We start from the raw sequence: 20,793 nt of genomic DNA on the forward strand, positions 1-20,793 counted from the left end.
CTGTGCACCCTTAGGCATGGCAGTCTGTCTAAGGTAGATGATTAGAGGTAATGCTAACTCACCATGGAGCCTTTCTGAAATGAGGGGTTATGGGGGCTGGGGGGCGGTGAGGGGGGTGGGGAGTATTGCGCTAGCAACTGTTGCCAGGGCGTCTCTAACGCAGGCAGCAGCAGTGCTCGAGTCGGAAGAGAGTGAACCGCGTTAATAATGCAGCATCTTCAGGAGCAGCGCAGGCCCCGAGGTGCCAAAGGCAGATGATGAATGAACATAAAGTGTGTGTGTGTGTGTGTGTGTGTGTGTGTGTGTGTGTGTGTGTGTGTGTGTGCATATGCGTGTGTGCGTATACGTGTGTGTGTGCTGCTTTCAAAACAGTTGTTTAAAATTTCCATATTAAAAGCCAGATTAAAAGCCAGTTATTTTGAATGTATTTTAAATGCATTGAGTCACTGAGCAGACTTTGTAAAAAGAAAAAGAAAGAAACAGAATGAAATAAAGACAGACAGACAGACAGACAGACAGACAGACACATCTCTGATCACTTTCTGCCGCAGACGACTTGCTGAATTAGGTGGGCACATGCTAGATGGCGTTGGCCTATTTTAGCTGGGAATATTATCCTCGATCATTCTGACAGTGTGTTAGAGGAAACGGAGGAACAGGCTCCAAAAATGGCTCTCCTGAGATTTGAGATGTAGATTATTTTGAGAGATGTAGATTATTTTGAGATATGTAGATTATTTGGAGAGATGTAGATTATTTTGATTATTTTGAGAGATGTAGATTATTTTGAGAGATGTAGATTATTTCCTGAAATGTCAAGTTTTTTAATCGAGTGTGAGTAGAATTGCCAATGTGTAAGTGGGTACCAACACCTGTCAGCAGCCAGTGATTATGTGGTCATTAACAGAGAAGCAGACCTGGTTAGAAGTTCCAGTGCTGCTGTAGCTCCTTTTTTTTAATTGTTTTAAATATTTGAGGACAAATGTTTCCATACACATAGCGTTAAGAATCCTTGGATCAGGAGCAATGGGCCCTTGGTATGTGACGTATATGAGGGAATGTGTACGCGTGTAATGGTGGACGTGTCTTTAACGGCCAGGCGGTGGGGCTGACCATACTGGTGGGTACACTGTTGTCACTGAGTGTGGATGTGGGTGCAATATAACAGGCAGTAAAGTCTATTGAGACCAGATGAGACATCCTCTTTATTTCTCTCTGCTGTAGTGTTTGTGAACCATCCATCTATATCCATCTATATCCATCTACATCCATCTACATCCATCTACATCCATCTATATCCATCTACATCCATCTATATCCCTCACCAAGGCTAAATCAATCACCCAGGCCAAGTCACTCAAGCTAAGTAGCCCAGGCTAAATCAATTACCCAAGCTAAATCACCTAGGCTAAAGTCATTCAAAGTCAATTTTTCACAACTCCACACATTTCATGTCACCATACCTTTGCCAAGTCAGTAAGGGCATCTATTTTGTTCACATTAAACGTCATTTTAAAAATTGATAAGAGAGATGAAATTCAGCTCAGAAATTCAGCATATTTCTAATGGGTCCAAAATATTGTAGTGGGTGACATTAAACAGTCTGTAGGATCACAGACATTCAAGTAATGACTTTTTTGGAGCTTCTAATAGATGAATTTTCATAATTAGGATTTATTTGGAACCTTTGTCTGTGTTTAAGGGCCTTCCATTAGTGCCAGTGTGGGTTTGCCCTCGACACAGTGGGGAACTGGAGCTAAGATAAGTCACGCTCTTACCTTTCATATGCAATTTAATACAAGGAATGAAATTACAATGAAATGCTTGTGCTATGGTAGCATAGTCCAACATAAGGTGCTGACCACATAGAAATAAGCTTTAAGTGAATACTAAGAAAGTGTGATAATGTGTGCGGTGTACTGGATGATCTATAACACTCTGTGATGAAGAAAGAAGTCCATAACAGTATGAGGTAGTGGGAGACAGAAAGACAGCCATCAGTCAACAAGTAGTGTTGAGAAGTTTGATGGCCTGGGCAAAAGCTATTCTTGAGCTGGGTGGTGTGAACTGAGATGCATCTGTACTGTCCGCAGATCAGGGGTCGGGACATGAGGTGTCCGTGGTGACAGACAGTGCACTCGTCCTATACCCTGGGGTCTAGATATGTTGCAGCGAGGCAAGATTGGTGTCATTGATCGTAAATACAGTTCTGATGGTTCTCTGTAGGGTTCTCAGATCGTGGCTGGTCATTTTGCCAAACCGTACTGTGATGCATCCAATCAGTATACGTTCTAATGTTCACCATAGTGGGAGAGTTTATCCCAAAACCGGTTGATGCAGCCGATGTGCTGAGACCACGTTGGGGAGTCTGTTAGCTGAGCACCCAGAAATCTGCAGCTACTGACAGTTTCCACAGGAAAGGCGTTGATGCAGAGAGGAGATCCCGTCTGAGGTGTTGCTATGTACCTGAGAATCTGCTCCCAGTCCTTACTAACTAGGGCCTGCTGGTCAGGAGGTCCATCATCCAGTGTCAGATGGGAATGCACAGCCCAAGCTGTTTAGCTGTAGAACTAATTTAACACAGGACAACCGTGTGGAAGGCTGAGTCCCTAAACAACAATCCTGACGTGAGAATTTTACGTCTCCAGATGTGTCAGGACACTGCGCAGAGTAAGAGAGATGACATTATCTGCGGAACAGCTCCTCAGATAAGCAAACTTCTATAAATGAAGTGTACTGGAGATGTTGCTGTTGATGAATGACATGACTAACCTTTCCTGGCACTTCATCACCACAGACACACTGCACAGTGGGTTGGTGGACCCTCAAACCAGAAACGGGCATTTCCATTTCTAAAGGCACAATGGTGGCTATCTTGAAGCAGACTGGAAGAGTGGATGTGGATTGAGATATGTTGAATATGTTGCTGACAGCTGATATTTGCAAGTCTTTAAAACACGAGGTGAAATTCCGTCTGGGCCGAGAGCTTTACCTGCACTCATTTGGTTAAAGGATTTGTACATGTCAGTGCTTATAACCTGACTTTGAGGTACCAAAGTATTTACATCCCTTCTTCACCTCCATGTCCTGGAACAGTGTCACACGAGGAACAATCCTCTCTGCACAGAGAATGTCATAAAAGAGTCGGACCGGAGTGATCACCAGAACAGTCACCCAGCTTTATGGGGGAATGTTATTTTGGTGGAATGGGTGATAACAGTTGATTCTTTTGGGCCAGTTATTTTAGTGGCTGTGTTGATGAATGTACATGTAGCACATCTAGAGCGGTTGCAAGCTACAGTAGAACATTTATCTCACGCGTATGTCTTTGATGTTTTTGTGTCACCTGTAGCAGATTAGTGGAGGATCTGTAAAAAGGGGTGTGGTCTGTGCATCATCCTGGAAGATTCTGAAATGTTTAAGTATAATATCAGCCACTGTTTTATTTGTAGGATGATAAATCAGCACCAAAGGAATTCTGGTAGTCTTAACAGCAGATAATTTATATGTCAGTGCGTTCACTCTCTGAAAAGGTAAAACATCAGCAAAGACATCAACTATGACCTCCTGAGGACACCCACAGTTTTGAAGATACTCACACATCTCTATATGTATGAAAATCTTTCTGAGGAGGCACCTCCAACTGAGTCAACAAAGACCAATCTCAGTCCAAAAGAGCCTGTTCCTGTAGCAAAAATACTGTGACACATGGTGTGCACATTGTACAAAACAAACTGTTTAAATCCACATATAAAGGGAGTGAAATGTCCACAATACACATCTGCCCAATTCATTTCTGGTCCAGATTCTACAGCCCCTTCACTTCTTCCCAAAAGCCTTTTTAATGTGGGGTCCCTCACTGGGAGGCCAGTACACTCAAATTAGGGGTCCCATTTTGGGAAGAAGGGAGTATCATATCTAATCAGATAAAATGTCCCTCTGAATCAGAAGTGTTTGTCAAGTGGTTTTTGCGAATGATGGCATATAACATCTGATGCATTCCTCTTATCTCCATCACAGTGGCATCCAGAAGCCAGTTTGAAGACTGGAGTCAACTGGTGTCTCAAACAAAAGGATGATTTGATGGCATAGTTGTGTATTATTTTACACAACCATTTGTGTTTTAAAATTTCAAAGATCTGTTGACTTCATGATTCAAAGCATCATGTCAACAGTTGTATATTTCATTACATATCATCAATAGTTATATATCGTTTGACACAAACTCCAGAGCTGACACTGGTTTTTTAACCAAACATTTCTTTAACCATTTTTAACCATATACTGTACATACATCAAAATAATATCTCAATATCTATGTGAAATGAGTATAAGAATGAGCTGAATGGTGTGGTGGAGTGGAGGAGACCGTGGGAGGAGGGTGTTGCTCTGGGGAGCTGCTTTGATTTCAGCTGGTGAAAGCGAACGCTATGAGAGACTCCAAGAGACTGGGAATGACGAGTTCTGTCGTACCTTTTGATTACATTATATATTCCACACCCAGCACACGTAGCTCTTCCCAGACCAGTCCTGAGTTTTTCATGTTCAGTTGGCTATTGGCACTGTACCAGTCATTCATGTTACCTTTGGGCAGGGCATTTAAACCCCTCCCACCTCAGGTACTAAACCCCACTGATCAAGGGACTAAACCCGCACTGCCCCAGGGACTAAATCCCCACTGATCCATGGACTAAACTCGCACTGCCCCAGGGACTAAATCCCCACTGATCCATGGACTAAACTCGCACTGCCCCAGGGACTAAATCCCCACTGATCCATGGACTAAACTCACACTGCCCCAGGGACTAAATCCCCACTGATGCAGGGACTAAACCCGCACTGCCCCAGGGACTAAATCCCCACTGATGCAGGGACTAAACCCTCACTGCCCCAGGGACTAAATCCCCACTGATCCATGGACTAAACTCCCACTGCCCCAGGGACTAAATCCCCACTGATCCATGGACTAAACTCGCACTGCCCCAGGGACTAAATCCCCACTGATCCATGGACTAAACTCGCACTGCCCCAGGGACTAAATCCCCACTGATGCAGGGACTAAACCCTCATTTCCCCAGGGACTAAATCCCCACTGATCCATGGACTAAACTCGCACTGCCCCAGGGACTAAATCCCCACTGATACAGGGACTAAACTCGCACTGCCCCAGGGACTAAATCCCCACTGATGCAGGGACTAAACCCTCACTGCCCTGGCACTACTTCTCTGGTTGGCACTACTTCTCAGTGCATGGGCACTGTACACTTCCATTGTAAACTGGATCAATAAAGTATAACTTGATTGACTTCCTATACCTCTCTGGACTACGGAGCCAAGGCATGGACAATGAACATGGGCCATGCTATCTGATCACAGTGACGCAGAGCACAGCTCACCACAGCGCATTCACCAAGCTCTTTAAGGCTGTGTGTGCTCCATCTCTGGCTAACAGAGTCAGACGTGGAACAGAAAGATGCGGATTTATACTGAATTACTTCCATCACTTGGTCCCCACTGGTGAGCAGCTAATTAGAATGTAATCAGGGTGAGATCTCAGAGGAGATACAGACATTTCAATGGCTGGCAAACACATATTAACTAGCAGGTAATTAGCAGCGCAGTGGTGGCTGGGTAACCCAGCGGAACCTCACGGAGGTATCACAGAAGGTGCTGCACTAGCAGGAGAAGAAAACATTTCAGGAGACAGCCACAGAGAGAAGAGAGAGCGAGAGAGAGAGAGAGAGAGAGAGAGAGAGAGAGAGAGAGATGGAGAGAGAGAGAGGGAGAGAGAGAGAGAGAGAGAGAGAGAGAGAGAGAGAGGAGAAGGAGAGAGAGAGGAGGCCAAGAGGAAATGGATTTCCTAACTCAGACACTTCACTCTTCACTGCAAGCTCACGTTTAAATGTCTATTCACATATTGCTAAGAGTAGGGTCAAGGTCAACGTCAGGGTCAGGTCACGGATTCATGTATCTGAATTATATGACTTCTAATTTAAATCTGCTTTTGTGGCTCATAATAGAACATAAATAATTTTATAAGTGATTTAATCAATGTAAGCGTGCCACATGCATGAGGTAGGCGGGACCCATTCAGGACACGTTCAGGACGCATTTCTGGACTGTATATCCTAAATCCTGTGTAACTGCTAAGCACCTCCGGAGGCTTCTGCTGTGTGCAAAGCCTAAACACTCTTCTGACAGAAAGGCAAAATTGTAACAATACAAACGAATCCTAAAGGAAATAAAGCCTTGGAAGCACTTTTCCAAGCTGGAAAAATTCTGTTACTGGTGACAAGGATGCCAGTGCACCAGTAATTCGTCCAGACAGGTAATGCGATGGCAGGTATTAGCAGGTCGTTACAGCACCTAGCTAACGAGAAAAGGGTGTCGTCTAGGACGAGACATACGTAGAAGACAGCTGCAGGTAATACATTGCCTACAACAGCTTTGAAATACCTGAGCATGATGCCAGATAAAATAACATCAAATAAAGGTAAAATAGAGATACTGAAGAAAATCACGTTTAGCTGTAACGTTTAGCTTTGCCGAGCATTTCCTCAGACTTCATCTTACTAAAGTTTGTCATCCTAACATTTTGTAACGTCACGAACATGTGAACACAGTATTCTACATAAAATCCATTATCTACAAAACACACTGACATTGTTAGCAAACATTTACCGAACAGTATTTTGTATTAAGCATATTACCTACCTAGATACCAAGCAAGGTCAACTTAAAATAACACTAGCTACAGTATATACTGCTAATAATATTATTTCCCATAACATAACAAGGAAAAGGCCCCTAACCCTTAAATCTAAATACCTCGTTGCTTCGGAGTTATAACGACTTTGAAGACACTAGTAAGTGGGTATCAGCATGATGTGGACAGAGTCTGGGTGATTCTGGGTAATTGTGTTTCTTCCAGTTCAGACATCGGTCGGGTGTGTCACTACAGTGTCACTGTGTCTGCCTGTAGAGCCGCGACAGTGCCAAACCTCCTTACCGCCTCTTTAAATTCTTCCAGCACGGCTCGACGTAAAAGGCTGCTTCCTCGTACTACAGGGGTGGCACTACAAAACCGTTACCTGATGATTCACCGTCTTCATCATAACGATGGTGTGTTGTATGGCAGACGAACCACGGCCACGACACGCCTCCTTCACAGGTGATCTCCTCCTCGGTGACACCTCCCTCTCTGTCTCTCTCCTCAATCAAGGCCAAGGCTTAATCTCAAACCCCCTCATATCCCACATCGATTCATCTAGTGGAACGGTACCTTACATTCAAATGCCCAGAATAGAAATGTGTTCCAACCCTCTGGAGTGCATTATGTGGTCTGTGTGCCTCCTCTACCAGGTCTGCTCCCAAAAGCCATGAGCGATAATGAGTAAGGCACCGGAAAGTTCCAGAACCTGCTGGAACCTCCTCTTTCAGATAGACTTCCTTTGCCATCATGACTGTACCCATGAGAACACTGCCCAGGTAAATGCAATCATATCAGCCTATCAACTTCCTAACAAAAACAATTTTCAAGATTAATCAGTTCATTAGTTAATTGGTCAATTCATTAGTAGGTTAGTTTGATAACCTTTTCTTTCTTTTATTAGCCAAGAAACAACAGTGTACAACATGCATGTTTTTATTTCGCACTGAACTGTAAATATTAAACATCAGAAGGGGAGGGTTTACGGACTGACACAGTCTTGCTGCTGAAAAAACTGAAATGTTCCAAGGTTCTGTCCCACCAACAGTTTTCCAGCATCACTGTGGGATCTTCAGAGCAGCAGCGAATGCCACTGTCTCACTGCACCACTGTCTCACTGCACCACTGCCTCACTGCACCACTGCCTCACTGCACCACTGACTCACTGCACCACTGACTCACTCCATACCTGTCTCACTACACCACTTTCTCACTGCACAACTGTCTCACTGCACCACTGTCTCACTACACAACTGTCTCACTGCACCACTGTCTCACTGCACCACTGACTCACTGCACCACTGACTCACTCCATACCTGTCTCACTACACCACTTTCTCACTGCACAACTGTCTCACTGCACAACTGTCTCACTGCACCACTGCTCTGAAGGTCGTGGGGATCCCAGCAGTAGTGATGAGCCAGACTGGAGATGTGCTCAAGTCCTCCCAGCAACACAAACATGGGCCCTCACACACACACACACACACACACACACACACACTAATTATACTTCAGTGCCTGTTCTCTGGAGCCCATAGTGCATTGATGTGTTGGGTATATAAAGGTGAACAAAGCAGGATGTCTGGGTGAGACCAGTTATCCATGATCATTCACTCTAGTTAGTGATGAGAAACACACTGATACTGTGACTGAAGGTGACCGTATGATCTTACTCACCCACTCATCCAACATACACACACTGACTTCCACGTAGAGGGTCCTCAGACTCCCTCTTCTTGCAGATTCTGTTTCCACACGTTGCGCCATGACATGTTTCACTGGAAAAATATTATTGAGCTGATTTGTCTTCAGCCGCAAACCATTTACGGTTTTTAATTGCTTTTGCAGACAACAGAGAGGTAATAATCGATCCAGGCCATCACACCAACTGCTTTCATGATTTTTCCAAAGTATTTACTGAAGTGGAATGACAGAGCAGCGTCTGTTACTCAGGATCATAAAGAGCATGCACAGTGTGAGCTGCCTAAAGAAGCATGGTCTCATTACAGCATGGTCTGATTACAGCACAGTCTGAATAAAACAGTCTGATTACAGCATGGTCTGATTACAGCATGGCCTGATTACAGCACAGTCTGATTAGAGCATGGTCTGATTACAGCATGGTATGAATAAAACAGTCTGATTACAGCATGGTCTGATTACAGCACAGTCTGATTACAGCATGGTCTGATTACAGCACAGTCTGATTACAACACGGTCTGATTACAGCATAGTCTGAATAAAGCACAGTCTGATTACAGCACAGTCTGATTACAACATGGTCTGAATAAAGCACAGTCTGATTACAGCATGGTCTGAATAAAGCACAGTGATTATGGCACGGTCTGAATAAAGCACAGTCTAATTACAGCATGGCCTGATTACACCACAGTCTGATTACAGCATGATCTGATTACAGCACAGTCTGAATAAAGCACAGTCTGAATAAAGCACAAACTGATTACAGCACACTCTGATTACAGCACAGTCTGAATAAAACAGTCTGATTACAGCATGGTCTGATTACAACATGGTCTGAATAAAGCACAGTCTGATTACAGCATGGTCTGATTACAGCACGGTCTGATTACAGCATGGTCTGATTACAGCACAGTCTGATTACAACACGGTCTGATTACAGCATATTCTGAATAAAGCACAGTCTGATTACAGCACAGTCTGATTACAACATGGTCTGAATAAAGCACAGTCTGATTACAGCATGGTCTGAATAAAGCACAGTGATTATGGCACGGTCTGAATAAAGCACAGTCTAATTACAGCATGGGCTGATTACACCACAGTCTGATTACAGCATGATCTGATTACAGCACAGTCTGAATAAAGCACAGTCTGAATAAAGCACAAACTGATTACAGCACACTCTGATTACAGCACAGTCTGAATAAAACAATCTGATTACAGCATGGTCTGATTACAACATGGTCTGAATAAAGCACAGTCTGATTACAGCATGGTCTGATTACAGCATGGTCTGAATAAAACAGTCTGATTACAGCATGGTCTGATTACAGCACGGTCTGAATAAAGCACAGTCTGATTACAGCATGGTCTGATTACAGCACAGTCTGATTACAACATGGTCTTAATAAAGCACAATCTGATTACAGCACAGTCTGAATAAAAGTCTGATTACAGCATGGTCTGATTACAGTACGGTCTGAATAAAGCACAGTCTGATTACAGCACAGTCTGATTACAACATGGTCTTAATAAAGCACAATCTGATTACAGCACAGTCTGATTACTGCACAATCTGAGTAAAGCACAGTCTGATTACTGCACAATCACATGCTGCACTAGCCAAAAATAAAAGAAAAGAAAAAAGGCTCCTTTCTTCACCACCCGGAATACTGCTCCACATTCCGGTCACTCACTGCCGTTCTCAAAACACGGATACGAAAACCACAGCTCCTTCCAGCCGTGGCCGACCCAGCCACATGTCCATTACATACGGAGGTTTGCAGATGTCAGCTTGGATGAGACGCTGCCATCCCTAACCCCCCCTTTCCTTCTCTTGCGCTTACGGGAGATTTACAGGATTTTGTGTCCAAGCCCAAATGAGATTCTGAAACTAAAATATGTGCTTTGGTCATCTCTCCTCTTCCCCACGCGTCTCAGATGTTTAAACTTCAAGAGAGAAAGGTGTTGGGGATAGGTGTCATGCCGCTTCCAGCTCCGCTATCTCTCTGCAGTCGGGCCACACTCGTCTCAGAGAAAACATGTATCTAACAAGCCCCATGCAGACCAGCCACTCCAGTGAAACATGTCCAGTGTCCTGGATGCAGTGCGGCTACAGCTGCGCTTACCAAGACCATCAACACTTCAACATCTGAGGCCAAACAGCACAGAGCCCATAAATCCTGAACTGTTCAGAGGAGGTTTTTAATAACCATGGGAAGTGTATCTAATGAGGTCTATACCTCAAGAGCACAAACTATGAGGTTTATTTCCCAGTCTTCTGTCCTTTAGGGATTTGGGTTACAGTAAACAAGTCCACCTCGGGTCTTGGAGAGTCTGAGTGCAGCAGAGTTCAGGGATTTCCATGATCCAGTTTAACAGATATGTTAATGAGAGAGAGGTCCCCCTCGTCAAATTTAACATCATGCACAGAGTGTCTCTCATTAACTTGTATGACGTGCTGCTCTAGCATTTACAGTACAGGGCTCTAACTCATGCCTGTGTGTTTAAGTTCATGAACTGTTTATGTTCAGGCCATAAACAGCCCTGGCCAATCTGTCAGTATAATCTGGTTTGGACTATACACATTAAAGGTCATAAACATGAAGTTGACTAAGATGGACTAGAGAGATGAGTCCTGACCATGTCGTATGTGGTCAGAGAAACACACATTCAGATCCACACACTTCTCTCTGTTCCATTCATATCTCTCGAGATACTATCAAAGCACAATAAATTCAATAATACCTACAATTGGTATCTATGAAAACATGTTATTCTACTATCCTTCTGCATTATTTCTCTCTCTCTCTCTCTCTCTCTCTCTCTCTCTCTCTCTCTCTCTCTCTCTCTCTCTTTCCCCCTTGACTTGGCCAAGGAGAGGCAAGGTATTTCTAATTTTTGTTGCCATAGAAACACCTATGGGTGCATGGTTGTCAAGGTAATGTCACTGCCTCAAACTTAGGATGACGAAAAGGTGGATATAAAGCCTGTTGTTGCAGCCTTAATCACACAGTAATTTGATTTAGGTGATGGACATCAGCTGATTTCATTCTGCTAATGAGACATGAAACGATTTCGATTTTTTTGTTGTCAACAGAAGCATCACTGGTGTCATGCAAACGTTACTTATATATTCAAATATTATTATACAATACAAACAAAGTAGTTTCTCTGAAATAATGTTTCTATTATCTTATTTGATAATAAGATGATGCATGCATGAGACATATGGAATGATTAATCAACAATTATACTTCAAAATTTCTCACGTGATCCATATGACATTATTCACTCATTTCACTCGTCACCAGAAGAGAAGCACATGACAATGTTTATAGCGTCCTCTAGTGGACAGCGCATACAATTACACCAAAACACGGCTGGATATCTATTTACGTTTGTACCACATTACACAGCGCGAAATCTTTTGAAAATGACACTCAGGCATGAACAAACATAATCTGTCATCATGGATTTCACTTTTAATGCAGGACAATTTCTGAAGTGACTGATCTATCTCTACTTGTTTCAGTAACCTGAGAGAGCAGTATTGGGACTGTGTGTGTGTGTGTTTGTGTGTGTGTGTGTGTGTGTGTGTGTGTGTGTGTGTGTGTGTGTTTCCCACTCTCGCTGCCTAGTGTTAATGAGCTGACGTCTTTCCTGTGACTGGCCACCTCCTTTGACACAGGCACCGGGGGCTGCAGCTCATAACCATGGCAACAGGAGACTAATTACTGGGCAAAACAGCAATGCAACACAATGGAGTCTGTGTTAGAGACATCGTGAGCTTGGGCTACTGTAAGATTCTAACAAGGTAATAACGGACTTATTAACACACAGTTATCTATTTATTAGTGTTATTTTTACAATAAAGAATTATGCCGATGACTGTTTCAAAGATTTGACAAATATAACATTTAAGAAATAAAAATGCATTAGCAGAATGAAGGTGGCAGGAACCCAGGACTAGTCAGACTTGGAATACAGTGACATGGACACTGTCGCAAAACACGAGGACAGATGAGAGACATAATGTCAATACCCGAAATAGAGACCCGGAGAGCGCGGAAGAAGGGGCAGAAATTTCATTCCACACTTTCTTCCTGTAGACAACAGTAGACCCTTTTTTCTCTGCAACCCAGGACCCCTGGCTGTGAGATGTGTCCGAGTTGCTGGGGCAACCCTTTTCTCGCCCAGCTGAGGAAGAGAGCGCTATTTATCCCTGAGAACCCAGGTGGAACATGGACAGGTGTCCAGTTATTCCCAGTACATGCAGTGGTCTGTATCCAACATGAATCTTTCATAGCATGCAGGGCACTGATGGGCATGAACACCATTTTGGAAGGCTTGGCAATTCTGCAGGGTAAGTCTGCCCCCTGGTGGAAGGGAGGTTAATAGTTGTTATTTTCCACCCATAATTTCATGGTCTAAAATGGTCTTTTTTTTTCATAATTTCTTATCATGCCAGGCTCATTCTCACTGATGGGTTGAAAAACCTACCTCTCCCGTGTAGCTACTAACTGGACTTTCACAAAGAAGCAATCATTTTGGACTTCAAATACCCTGATAATTCTCAAAAAATATAGTCCATTTTAACCCCCCCCCCCCCCCCCCAAAAAAAGAGAAAGTTGCAAACCTTGCTTTCAGTTTGGTTTTATTGACTTACTTTGTTGTAACTTGGATGGCCTCTAAAGCAACTGCAAAAAACAAACATTGTGAGACTAGTGTACTAGTAAAGCAATTCGACATTATAGTTTACAAACTGGGGTTTCAAGTCCATGTTCCGCATATACACAGAGTTTAGCCAGGACATCTATGTCCCCCCTGACTGAATTCTCCAATGAAGAATATTCCAGAAGTGCCCCACTCAGCCACCCTAACTCCACTTCTCAGCCTATCAGTCTTCACTTCTTCTCTGGGTGAGGATCAGACACAACAGGAACTGGGATAAGGCCTTTTACTATCTTATAGGAAACTAGCCTCGCCATAGTTTCCGTGTGACAACTGTGTTCATAACCCCCGAAGCTTTACAAATTGCATTACTACATTGTATTCCAAAGCTGTGATTTCAATTGTGGGTAAAAGTGTTATCAAATTATTTAATATAAATACAGATAATAATGTTTTCAATACTGATATCGTCAGAAAAATAATTAATTAAAAATAAAGGGAAGAGGAGAAAAATACAGACTCCGCAACATATAGCAGCTAAGGCACATGTTACAGTCTGCCATCTAGTGGTACTACTTGCAATTGCACCTTAATCTGGAATCACTTTACACATATTTACATATTTCATATTTGATTATTAGTGACACTAATAATAGTGATTTCAAACCTGTTAAAGAATACTATTCAGTCCATGTAGCATGTACTGCAGAAAAAGCGAACCTTAAGAACACACTCCATATCAGAGCTTCAAAAGATTGCTTTATTTTAAGTGATGCACTTCTTTTATTAATATGTGTCATTATCAAGTACAAATGTTTTAATGCTGCACATTAAAAGTGAATGTGAATTACTCCTAGTTTTGCAAACGAGTTGTAATATGGTTTAAAATAACATTTTCACAAACAGTAGTGATGGGTACCAGGAATGTGTTTTTCTATAGTTTTGCCACATGATGGCGCATCAGCATTACAGGGAACATGAGCAGTTGTGTCTGAGTCACGGCACAAGCTCACTACAGGCTTCACGTATGTTACCATTCAAAGAATGATGCACGGAAACAGATGATGTCCATCAGCATGGCAATGAGCCCAAAAAAATCATTTCACATTTAAAATTTGTTCACTCTGAATTGCATTCAATTATGCGCTCAATCAACAATCATCACTTGCACTTTTCTGACCAGCAGATGACATCTCAACACATCAGATTCACACAGCTCACTCAGACAAAGGTCTCAATCGCAAGAGTGATGAGCAATCGTGAGATCTGACGAGCCTGCTCCAGGAACACGCAGTGATGTAAGAAGCTGCCTCAGCCCGCAGGACTCGAACCTGGAGCCCTGCAAATGACATGCACAGCATTGCTTAATTACAATCTAGCCTTTGTCAGTCTGGGGTTTTCTCTTATTATGGTCGGGGTCAGAATCCGGGCACAGAAAACTGGCTCCAGATGAGAATAAAAACGTATTGTTTAGTTTAGGATTGCTGGCATGAGGGGTGTATTGTGTTGGGGTGGCTGTAGTCTACAGGCTGGCTCTGGCCTTCCCACCACTGTGTTGTCTGATGTTGCCCACACACCTCAGTCAGCCTATCCTCCCTCACTCTCACGCCATCATCTGTGCCTGACGTCTGAGCTCTCAGCTCTCCAGGGTCGCGACTCGTTCATATTCATGCATGCAGCCACATCCTGCACATCACTTATGCTCCCACATGCTGTGTGCGGCATGCACGCTTCCTCCACAGGAACTTCGGCTCGGTCTAGTCGCTCCCGCCCTCGGCTCCCACAGCATGCTGATCCCTGCGTCCCTCCCCCTTAATTAACCACATCTGTTCCTTATTACCACTCACCCATTCCTACTTCAGACACTCCAACACTGAACAATGGAAATTCTCTCGCTTCCACAGACTAGTTTCTTAGCTAGTCTGAGAAAGGATTCCTGTGTGTTTTTCCTGTTGATTGATTGGTTTACATCCTGTTTCTAAGGTTTATTCTGCCCTGTTTGTTTGTGTTGGCACTGACAGTCTGTTTGCTATTTGCTTTAAAATTCATTTTGACTGTGTTTCTTTTCCATAAACAGACTCTTGTGTATTTATCCTACTTCAGTGCATCCTGTATTACACAGTCAACGCCATCTGGTTGGTAGGTTTGTTTCCCCAGTGTCCTGATATATTTGCGGTTCTGTCTGGTCTAGACTTTCTGAATGGGTACTGTCACTACAGGGTTTGGGATGTCTCTCCTCTTCTCTAGCAATTACCCACTGAAGTCACTAATTAAAATCGTTCACATGTTTCAGCGTAGACTCAAGGCTGTGCAAGGCTATGTTCAGACTTCCATCCCAAATCTGATATTTGACATTTTTTTAGAATAAAAAATGACATTCCAATCAGATTTGTTCAGATGTGTCTTAGTCTGGATGTTCTGGCCACTCAAATCAAGTTTCAAAGTGTCCTTTGCATCAGTCGCAATGCAATAAACAACAAATGTCAAAACCAGAGTGAAGGAAGTCATGAGTGGAGCACAGAAGATAGTACGTCTGCCTCCTACTGCAGCATGTCTGATGTGACATGAGAGTTCAGAACGCGAAGGAACGATTGTTAGGAGGGCGAGATGACGCGCATCCATCTCTCCACATCTGGAATCCACCTCACCATTGATGTGTCATAATGTCATAATTACTGACAGTTATGGCATTACCACGGTAACCCATGCAGATAGGCTGGCAAATCCGATCGGATCATTTGCGAACACTTGCCTCAGAAGATCTGATCTGAGAAACAAATCTGATTTGGCTGCAGTCTGAATGCATCCCAAAAGCTCACATTGACTTTCACAGTGTTAAAACGTAAAACAAACACAACGCACATCAGGGTTTTAGTCGTTTTTGGGCTGAGTCACGCAAGGCTGTGACTCAGATGAACAGCACAGCTTGTCCTGGGCTGGATTCATTAAGTTAGGGGCAGTTTTCTTCCCAGGGGACTGTCATCATTACTTTTAACCAATGGGATCCAGACCCTGTGCTGCAGGCCGGTCTGAGGGCCTGCTCATAGTGCTCTGTATCCTCCCCGTGCTAACCAGAGAGCTGCCAGCCCCGCTCCTCTCATGTAATTACACTCTCTTTCTATATATAGAATAGTGTGAAGTGGATTGTATACTGTGCATGAATCCAAATTATTAACACACTACTGCAGCACAGCAGACAATCTTTTCATATTTCAGATTCAGGATCCCATGACTTGGGGGGGGGGGGGGAGCCATGCTCCTGGAGGAGAGGAGTAATTACAGAGGCCGTCTTATTGCCCTCAGCCGTGTGTCCTCCTACCAACTGCACCATCTCCACTGTGATTCTTCTCCATAGCAACAAGCTCCACTGGCTTCTCATGGGCTGTGGCTTGGGAGAGGAAGCTTTCAGCTGCTCACAGTCCGCGCCTGATTTTTCAGGGTACGGCAAGCGATGCAAACCGGCGCATGCCCTGCTGCCGCACATACGAGGATCCTGCCAGAGTGACGTCGCGGTGCTGTCTCCGGAGAGCAGTGGGTATCAGGAGGTGTGTTTGCCAGGCAAACTGACCTTTGAAATCCTATCTAATTAGCATAAGCCTTCATGTACTTCCAAGGCCTAAACAACAGAACATCTTTTGCTGTAGACGGAACCTACCGACACTGTTCCTCACGCTATATCAGACCGAACAGAGCAAGCTGGAGACACCAAGGGTTACAGCCAGCAGTAGCATTCATTTGCAAATGCGATTAGCATCTCTTCACCAGGATGAGATTGGAGATATGAGGAGGCTTTGGGAGGATCACCCGCACTACAGAAGGGATGACTAGTTATCTACCATACGGTCTTCTGGCAATAACAAGTTAGACTCTCATCATCAGATCCAGGCCAGCAGGGCTGAGATGACATGGCTGAGGGAATTTCAGGTTTCAGCAGCTCTGCCAGCAATGCTGTATAAATGGCCTCCAAAAGATGGGCATAATCTCATGTGTGGATATAATCTCATGTGTGGATATAATCTCATGTGTGGACATAATCACATGTGTGGATATAATATCATGTGTGGATATAATCTCATGTGTGGACATAAAATCATGTGTGGACATAATCACATGTGTAGATATAATCTCATGTGTGGACATAATCACATGTGTAGATATAATCTCATGTGTGGATATAATCTCATGTGTGGGCATAATCACATGTGTAGATATAATCTCATGTGTGGACATAAAATCATGTGTGGATATAAAATCATGTGTGGACATAATCACATGTGTAGATATAATCTCATGTGTGGATATAATATCATGTGTGGACATAATCACATGTGTAGATATAATCTCATGTGTGGATATAATATCATGTGTGGACATAATCACATGTGTAGATATAATCTCATGTGTGGACATAAAATCATGTGTGGATATAAAATCATGTGTGGACATAATCACATGTGTAGATATAATCTCATGTGTGGATATAATCTCATGTGTGGACATAATCACATGTGTAGATATAATCTCATGTGTGGACATAAAATCATGTGTGGATATAAAATCATGTGTAGACATAATCACATGTGTAGATATAATCTCATGTGTAGATATAATATCATGTGTGGACATAATCACATGTGTAGATATAATCTCATGTGTGGACATAAAATCATGTGTGGATATAAAATCATGTGTGGACATAATCACATGTGTAGATATAATCTCATGTGTAGATATAATCTCATGTGTGGACATAATAACGTGTAGATATAATCTCATGTGGACATAAAATCATGTGTGGATATAAAATCATGTGTGGACATAATCACATGTGTAGATATAATCTCATGTGTGGATATAATCTCATGTGTGGACATAATAACATGTGCAGATATAATCTCATGTGTGGACATAAAATCATGTGTGGATATAAAATCATGTGTGGACATAATCACATGTGTGGATATAATCACATGTGTAGATATAATCTCATGTGTGGATATAATCTCATGTGAGGACATAATAACATGTGTAGATATAATCTCATGTGTGGACATAAAATCATGTATGGATATAAAATCATGTGTGGATATAAAATCATGTGTGGACATAATCACATGTGTGGATATAATCTCATGTGTGGATATAATCTCATGTGTAGATATAATCTCATGTGTGGACATAATCACATGTGTAGATATAATCACATGTGTGGATATAAAATCATGTGTGGACATAATCTCCTGAGTTGTTGTGTTTGCCCCAGTGCAATTTAGATGAGTCTGCCCTCCCACCAAAGAGGCATAGGTGTTTGGGGGATCAGAGTGTCTGACGTCACTTAACACCCGTCTTCATATACCTTCATTACAAAGCAGGAGGGTTTGACAGTCCTCTCATGTACTGTTTCATATTATGGTACCACAGTAAATGAATTTAATTAACTTTCAGATATAAAGGTCATCTACTACTACACTATACACTCAGTACACTATCCTCACTACCCTAGAGTTCAAACTGCTTAAGAGCTCAGCTCAAATACACAACAAAGACATGGATTTTGTAAGGAATGCTACATCTGAACTAGTCATTATTGTGCTGAAGATATACTTGGATCATGGCCTGGACACGTGTGACGTAGGAGAGTTTAGCATGAAAGCATCGCCATTTCCTTGCCAGTTTGCAGGCATGCGTTTATATAACAGCACTTCAGCTATTGGATCTGGTTTTCTCTCTTCCTTTTTGTTAACAGGCTGAAGGAAGAGATCAGATATAATGAGAACACTACTGTCCACCTACTGTATAATTACCATGAATTAGAAGACAGAGATGATTGAAACAGCAGCAGAAAAGAAGGGAGTCCCTCAGAATAAAACACCACCCACCTTTCTTATGTTTCACCACCTAGCCTATACAGAGCCCATAGGGAGATACTAGGAGCTCTCCCCATGCATTTTCATGGTTTAGTCCTTGGCCCCTTTGGCTTCCAGAATCCAGTGGCACATTTATCCAAAGCAATTTACAGTTATGACTGAGTACAACTAGAGTAATTGAGAGTTAAGGGTCTTGCTCAGGAGCCCAAAAGCAGCAACTTGGCAGTGGTGGGTCTTGAACCAGCAACCTTGCAATTACAAGTCAAGCATCTTAACCACTGAGACACCCTTGCCCATACCCTCAGTTTCCTGCACTGTGAATGATCCTGAGATACTGCAACACAGTAAGAAGTTGCATGTCTTATTCCCAACCAAAAGGTGGTGTGTCTCTATAATCTGGTGTGTCTCCATAAAACGGTGTGTCTCTATAACCTGGTGTGTCTCTATAATCTGGTGTCTCTATAACCTGGTGTGTCTCTATAATCTGGTGTGTCTCTATAACCTGGTGTGTCTCTATAATCTGGTGTGTCTCTATAATCTGGTGTCTCTATAACCTGGTGTGTCTCTATAATCTGGTGTGTCTCTATAACCTGGTGTGTCTCTATAATCTGGTGTGTCTCTATAACCTGGTGTGTCTCTATAATATGGTGTCTCTATAACCTGGTGTGTCTCTATAATCTGGTGTGTCTCTATAACCTGGTGTGTCTCTATAATCTGGTGTCTCTATAACCTGGTGTGTCTCTATAATCTGGTGTGTCTCTATAATCTGGTGTGTCTCTATAACCTGGTGTGTCTCTATAAACAGGACAGTTCGGTTTGTCCCCTTCTCTCCCTCCCTGCTTTGGAATTAATCGAGCAAAACCCTGTAGATCCTTAACTAGCAGAACTGTGCAGTCATCTGTTTCACTGACAAGGCCTGATTTTAATCTGCAGTGCACATTCACCACACTGATACTTATGTCATCATGGATCTAAAAGTGTCATCACTTGCCAAGTCATTTTCTTCAGTCTGTCATTAACACTCATGTGTTTCATTAGGAGCCATCGAAGAACAAAGAGACAAATGGCTTAATCTGCAAAGTAGAAGATCTCTTTCTTACATACAGTACATTTTAAATACCTGCAGTAATGATCCAGAGTAAACTGGGAATGCAGGGTCCCAGTATACCATTTACCATTACACACACAAGAAGAGATGCCTTACACTTGTGCCTTACACTTCTTACACTCGTGACCAGTCGTACTGGTTGAAGGCGGGTGGAATGTGCCCACACCCTCAACCCATCTCAGTGGAACCTCCAATGCATCACAGTTCAGCCAAGCAGGAACCACCAGAGCTTCTTGATGATGCATTCTGAAGAAAAAGGGACAAATCTCCATTTTATCGTATTTCAATGGGAAAGTAGCCATTTATGCCTTAAAAGGAGTTAGCTGGATGAATGCAGGCTGGGCAGAACACTGTAACGCTGAGCAAAGCACACATAATGCACATCCAGGTAGAAATGACCCACCTTTTTCTTCATCTATATCTTCATTTTCTACCAAAACATTCCCATCACAAATTGCTGCATGGGTAAAAATTATTTCTACTTATCTGTTATATAGCAGGAGAGGTACAAGGTAATTCTCCATAATGTGGTGTCACACTAGAAACTGACGAGTATAAAACACTGCAGCTAAGGCTCCAACAGTAGACCTGGTAGTACAGAGGTCACACGACATATCTTTGCTCTCTGCTGCAGTTCTGAATGACAGCTATCATTCTGGTTTATAGTATATTATTTATGATGTTTGGTATAGTATTTATGATATATATAATAGTATTTATGATGTACAGTA

The 20,793-nt window shown here is 42.8% G+C and overlaps 1 protein-coding gene and 2 long non-coding RNA genes across 5 annotated transcripts in view; 2 read left to right on the top strand and 1 right to left on the bottom strand.

Moving 5' to 3' along the window:
• Window positions 1-20,793, bottom strand: part of tub (TUB bipartite transcription factor) — a 56,479-nt gene that overhangs the window by 26,702 nt on the left and 8,984 nt on the right. The window lies entirely within an intron of this gene.
• On the top strand, window positions 12,081-15,470 carry LOC145654991 (uncharacterized). Its single transcript, XR_014121182.1, has 3 exons — window positions 12,081-12,230; window positions 12,559-12,779; window positions 12,885-15,470. It is a non-coding gene; the product is annotated as an uncharacterized LOC145654991 (long non-coding RNA).
• LOC145657112 (uncharacterized) lies at window positions 16,077-18,323 on the top strand. Its single transcript, XR_014122961.1, has 2 exons — window positions 16,077-16,632; window positions 16,732-18,323. It is a non-coding gene; the product is annotated as an uncharacterized LOC145657112 (long non-coding RNA).

Source organism: Electrophorus electricus, chromosome 3 (genome assembly GCF_041902795.1).
Source record: "Electrophorus electricus isolate QZ-2024a chromosome 3, ASM4190279v1, whole genome shotgun sequence".
In the NCBI taxonomy this organism is placed as follows: domain Eukaryota; kingdom Metazoa; phylum Chordata; class Actinopteri; order Gymnotiformes; family Gymnotidae; genus Electrophorus; species Electrophorus electricus.